Here is a 6,385-nt window from a genome sequence, read left to right as displayed (position 1 = left end):
GCCAGTGGCCGGATGGGCGTGAATCTCACCCGTTCGACCTTTCGGACTTCTCACGTTTACCCCAGAACGGTTTCACGTACTTTTGAACTCTCTCTTCAAAGTTCTTTTCAACTTTCCCTCACGGTACTTGTTCGCTATCGGTCTCGTGGTCATATTTAGTCTCAGATGGAGTTTACCACCCACTTGGAGCTGCACTCTCAAGCAACCCGACTCGAAGGAGAGGTCCCGCCGACGCTCGCACCGGCCGCTACGGGCCTGGCACCCTCTACGGGCCGTGGCCTCATTCAAGTTGGACTTGGGCTCGGCGCGAGGCGTCGGGGTAGTGGACCCTCCCAAACACCACATGCCACGACAGGCGGCAGCCTGCGGGGTTCGGTGCTGGACTCTTCCCTGTTCGCTCGCCGCTACTGGGGGAATCCTTGTTAGTTTCTTTTCCTCCGCTTAGTAATATGCTTAAATTCAGCGGGTAGTCTCGCCTGCTCTGAGGTCGTTGTACGAGGTGTCGCACGCCACACCGCCAGCCGGCTGTGCACGCTACCGAGAAAGTACCGGTATGCGAACCGCCAGGCGACGGGCGCGCATCGCACGTTTGAGGAGACGCGGCCGGCCCCACAGGCGGCCGCGACACTCCCAGGTCTGCGAAGCGGGGCAAACGCCGCGCGCTTCAGTATACGTAGCCGACCCTCAGCCAGACGTGGCCCGGGAACGGAATCCATGGACCGCAATGTGCGTTCGAAACGTCGATGTTCATGTGTCCTGCAGTTCACATGTCGACGCGCAATTTGCTGCGTTCTTCATCGACCCACGAGCCGAGTGATCCACCGTCCTGGGTGATCTTTTCTCAGTTTCCGCCGTCTCTTTCGAGACGGTCGCATAGGCGGGAGTGAGGCGTGTGGCGGCCCCTGTTCCAGCGTTCTGTGTCCAACGGCCTCACGGCCGACGGGCGTCGTACGGCTCCACACCGGAGCGGACAGGCACTCGGGCGAAAGTCATTCAAAACCGGCGCCAGGCGCCAGGTGCCGCAGGCCAGCCGCTCCAGCGCTTCAGCGCTCGTACCACACAACATTGCCGCTAGTTTTGAGAGGCACGCGTGGTTCCGCACGCGGCGCACGGCTACGGCGAGCCGTACAGGTAGCGTGTTGCGCGACACGACACGCACATCGAAAGACATGCAGTCTAGTCGGTAATGATCCTTCCGCAGGTTCACCTACGGAAACCTTGTTACGACTTTTACTTCCTCTAAATGATCAAGTTTGGTCATCTTTCCGGTAGCATCGGCAACGACAGAGTCAATGCCGCGTACCAGTCCGAAGACCTCACTAAATCATTCAATCGGTAGTAGCGACGGGCGGTGTGTACAAAGGGCAGGGACGTAATCAACGCGAGCTTATGACTCGCGCTTACTGGGAATTCCTCGTTCATGGGGAACAATTGCAAGCCCCAATCCCTAGCACGAAGGAGGTTCAGCGGGTTACCCCGACCTTTCGGCCTAGGAAGACACGCTGATTCCTTCAGTGTAGCGCGCGTGCGGCCCAGAACATCTAAGGGCATCACAGACCTGTTATTGCTCAATCTCGTGCGGCTAGAAGCCGCCTGTCCCTCTAAGAAGAAAAGTAATCGCTGACAGCACGAAGGATGTCACGCGACTAGTTAGCAGGCTAGAGTCTCGTTCGTTATCGGAATTAACCAGACAAATCGCTCCACCAACTAAGAACGGCCATGCACCACCACCCACCGAATCAAGAAAGAGCTATCAATCTGTCAATCCTTCCGGTGTCCGGGCCTGGTGAGGTTTCCCGTGTTGAGTCAAATTAAGCCGCAGGCTCCACTCCTGGTGGTGCCCTTCCGTCAATTCCTTTAAGTTTCAGCTTTGCAACCATACTTCCCCCGGAACCCAAAAGCTTTGGTTTCCCGGAGGCTGCCCGCCGAGTCATCGGAGGAACTGCGGCGGATCGCTGGCTGGCATCGTTTATGGTTAGAACTAGGGCGGTATCTGATCGCCTTCGAACCTCTAACTTTCGTTCTTGATTAATGAAAACATACTTGGCAAATGCTTTCGCTTCTGTTCGTCTTGCGACGATCCAAGAATTTCACCTCTAACGTCGCAATACGAATGCCCCCGCCTGTCCCTATTAATCATTACCTCGGGTTCCGAAAACCAACAAAATAGAACCGAGGTCCTATTCCATTATTCCATGCACACAGTATTCAGGCGGGCTTGCCTGCTTTAAGCACTCTAATTTGTTCAAAGTAAACGTGCCGGCCCACCGAGACACTCAATAAAGAGCACCCTGGTAGGATTTCAACGGGGTCCGCCTCGGGACGCACGAGCACGCACGAGGCGGTCGCACGCCTTCAGCTCGCCCCACCGGCAGGACGTCCCACGATACATGCCAGTTAAACACCGACGGGCGGTGAACCAACAGCGTGGGACACAAATCCAACTACGAGCTTTTTAACCGCAACAACTTTAATATACGCTATTGGAGCTGGAATTACCGCGGCTGCTGGCACCAGACTTGCCCTCCAATAGATACTCGTTAAAGGATTTAAAGTGTACTCATTCCGATTACGGGGCCTCGGATGAGTCCCGTATCGTTATTTTTCGTCACTACCTCCCCGTGCCGGGAGTGGGTAATTTGCGCGCCTGCTGCCTTCCTTGGATGTGGTAGCCGTTTCTCAGGCTCCCTCTCCGGAATCGAACCCTGATTCCCCGTTACCCGTTACAACCATGGTAGGCGCAGAACCTACCATCGACAGTTGATAAGGCAGACATTTGAAAGATGCGTCGCCGGTACGAGGACCGTGCGATCAGCCCAAAGTTATTCAGAGTCACCAAGGCAAACGGACCGGACGAGCCGACCGATTGGTTTTGATCTAATAAAAGCGTCCCTTCCATCTCTGGTCGGGACTCTGTTTGCATGTATTAGCTCTAGAATTACCACAGTTATCCAAGTAACGTGGGTACGATCTAAGGAACCATAACTGATTTAATGAGCCATTCGCGGTTTCACCTTAATGCGGCTTGTACTGAGACATGCATGGCTTAATCTTTGAGACAAGCATATGACTACTGGCAGGATCAACCAGGGAGCTGCGTCAACTAGAGCTGAGCAGCCGGCCGCCCGGGAGTGTGTCCCGGGGGCCCGCGCGAACACGCAAGCGTCCGCTCAATCATTCTGCAAACAGGAGGAGGCTGAGCTCCCCTGCACAATACACCTCGAAACCCTCTCAGGTCCCGGCGGCGCGCAGCGCCGTCCCAAGTACTTGGTCGGGTTCGAGAGAGGCGCAATCGCCCGGAGTTAGGCGAGTAGACGCTTTCGGTGCGACCACCCGTGCTCCCAACTGAGCTTGCCGCTGCCGACAGAGGCCCGGGAGCGTGCTGTCGTGGCATTGCCGGCGGGAGACAACACGCGCCACCTACGGTGACCGGCAGCTCCAACGCCAGCGCCACAGAAGGACAAAAGCCCCACTTGGGTGCCGAAGCGAACTCTCCCAGCACAGCGCACGCGCCAACACATCCGCACAGCTGCGATACAAACCACCAGCGAGAACCGCTGGGGCGACCGAGCAGCAGACGGCGTCGCGGCGCCGAGCGCCGGGCGGCGGCGCATCCTCAACGCACACAGTCCTCAATCGGACCAGCACACTGAAGATGTCCACCGCGCTTCGCACCGGGCCCGCGAGGACCTACTTTGGCCGCACGGCGCCGCGCGCAGGGTGCGCCGGCGCGCAGCTGCGACGCCTGCCGCGTCCGTCGGCCGGCGCGCCTGCCACTGGCCGCCCCCACCAGCCGGCTGTAGCGCGTGCGCCCACGCACCGCGCGGCCAGCACGCCGGGAGGCGCCCCCTCACCGGCCGGGGACGGTCCCACCCAGCCACCGCCGCGTATCGCTTCACACCCAGATGCCGTTCAGTTTCGTCGGCATGGTGGGTATCGCTGGAACAACCGGTTAGTACCTCAACCTATCGTCGCCATCACCGATTCACCCCTAGCGAGAACAACCGCACCACAACAGGTTACCATTTGTTCATTTGCGTAACTTCACCAGAAAACGCAGGCGTCCATCGCCATTTGCAACTTCAACGATTATTGCATGCCTGTGTCAGGTGTCACGCCACACTACGTCTGCCCACATACACGCAACAAAATGTGCACGCCTAGACAATACGTGGAAGGTGGCCCCCGTACGTATGCGATGTCCATTGCTCGAACGACTGTCAACCGGCCTCTGTAGCATGTCGCAGATATGGAACGCGGTGCACCATGCCATCACGGTGTGTGAGGAGAGACGACTAGGTCCGAATACATCAACAGACAGCTCATGCTGATCGCCATCCACGGCGTCCGTTCCTCCCACACGTCTCTATGGCGTACCACACTGCAATCCAGCTCTCATAGGGAGACGACACGTAGCTGCGTGCACAATATTTGCACTGTATGGTCCGCCGTTTTTGGGCGCAGTCGTTGTGCGGTCACACATGTGCCACGATGTATCATTCAGTACATAAGGACGAATGTGCAGTACAGATTGTGGTTCACGCGTACGACATCAGCGGACAGTTGACACAGGCCGCACCACAACGTAGCCTGAGTACGTCGCATGCGAAGGGCATTGAACATGCAAACTTCTCACCAACCAGCTTGCGAAGGCAGGGGGCAAGGTGGGGACGTGGGGAGGGGCGGCATGTACGTCCTGCTGCCATCCACATTACAGTGTACAGCAGGAGCATGTGGAAAGTGAGCAAGACTTGCAAGGTGTTTAACATGAAGCGATACACAGGGGTGCGGGCAGTGCGAGTAGCGAACTATATTGCGAGGGTTGCGGGTGGGCAACACTACAGTAATTGAACGAGTCGTATAACAATTACAGAGCAGGTTTAGGCGACAACGTGGGTTACGTTAAGGCGACAACATGGGTTAGGTTAAGGCACAACATGGGTTAGGTTAAGGCACAACATGGGTTAGGTTAAGGCACAACATGGGTTAGGTTAAGGCACAACATGGGTTAGGTTAAGGCACAACATGGGTTAGGTTAAGGCACAACATGGGTTAGGTTGAGGCACAACATGGGTTAGGTTAAGGCACAACATGGGTTAGGTTGAGGCACAACATGGGTTAGGTTGAGGCACAACATGGGTTAGGTTGAGGCACAACATGGGTTAGGTTAAGGTACAACATGGGTTAGGTTAAGGTACAACATGGGTTAGGTTAAGGTACAACATGGGTTAGGTTAAGGTACAACATGGGTTAGGTTAAGGTACAACATGGGTTAGGTTAAGGTACAACATAGGTTAGGTTAAGGTACAACATAGGTTAGGTTAAGGTACAACATAGGTTAGGTTAAGGTACAACATAGGTTAGGTTAAGGTACAACATAGGTTAGGTTAAGGTACAACATAGGTTAGGTTAAGGTACAACATAGGTTAGGTTAAGGTACAACATAGGTTAGGTTAGGTTAGGTTAGGTTACACGTTGTTGTACGGAAAGGTGTAGGGGGGGGGGGGGCGGGGGCGGCAGGTTCGTTGATAGTGATTATAGTAAGTGAATGCTTGTGACATGATCAGATTTGTCACGTCAGGATGCACCTTTGGCTTATTAGAGGCGGCGCTCCAATTCTATGCTTGTGTGAGACCTGTGTCTTTGACTCATGTCATTGTTTGTGCGCTGTGACAGGAGGTACTATTGTGATGTTGGGTGCACCGTTGTATAGGACATGTGTGGGTGTTGGTGCCTGGTCTGCGCAATGGTGGATGTCGAAAGGCTGGGATATTGTATTTTCCGCACGGACCTCCTGGTCTGGTTGTGATAGTGTGGATTGTGTAATGTGGCGGAGAAGATGCACTGGATGTTGTTCCATGCTGGTGCTTACATATTGTATGTGCGCCTGTTAGAAGCAGAGAGTGGTGCGTGATCAGAGTGTCTGGCTGACGTGTGGTTCCCATTTTGGGCAGACTCTTTCAGCATGTATACGGACAGTTGTGTATATTTGCTGTAGTTTGATGGCTCTGCATTGATTACTAATCAGCGCCGTGTGTACGGGTAATCTGGTTCCAGTCCAAAATGTTCCATCTGTGTACATTAGTGACAAAGACTCCCCCCATGCAGTGGGGCTCGGTCTGTTATAACTCTTCCGCGTAATATATTTGCCCCACGTTTTTGCGACTGCGAGTGCGAGTGCAACGCGCATGGGGACCGACATGCTGATGGCTCGGTATCGGACGCCGTACAGTGAGCAACGCGATCGCGTCTCTCGCTCGTAAGTGGTACAGGTCGCGGCTCATGTATACGGACAGCGGGAATGTCGCATATTGGAAATAACTCTTCATGAAACGCAAGTTATAGGGGTGGATTGCACTTTACGAGTGCGGGAAACGTCCGCCGT

At 55.0% G+C, this 6,385-nt stretch overlaps 2 non-coding genes across 2 annotated transcripts; both read right to left on the bottom strand.

Moving 5' to 3' along the window:
* Positions 1-678: 678 nt before the first annotated feature.
* On the bottom strand, positions 679-833 carry LOC124731256. The gene has a single exon (XR_007008225.1). It is a non-coding gene; the product is annotated as a 5.8S ribosomal RNA (ribosomal RNA).
* A 351-nt stretch (positions 834-1,184) lies between these two features.
* Positions 1,185-3,093, bottom strand: LOC124731261. The gene has a single exon (XR_007008230.1). It is a non-coding gene; the product is annotated as a small subunit ribosomal RNA (ribosomal RNA).
* Positions 3,094-6,385: the final 3,292 nt, after the last annotated feature.

This window comes from Schistocerca piceifrons, unplaced genomic scaffold, assembly GCF_021461385.2.
Source record: "Schistocerca piceifrons isolate TAMUIC-IGC-003096 unplaced genomic scaffold, iqSchPice1.1 HiC_scaffold_1277, whole genome shotgun sequence".
Taxonomy (NCBI): Eukaryota; Metazoa; Arthropoda; class Insecta; order Orthoptera; family Acrididae; genus Schistocerca; species Schistocerca piceifrons.
Note: the sequence above shows the minus strand (reverse complement) of the source record. Positions and strands in the feature narration are given on the sequence as shown.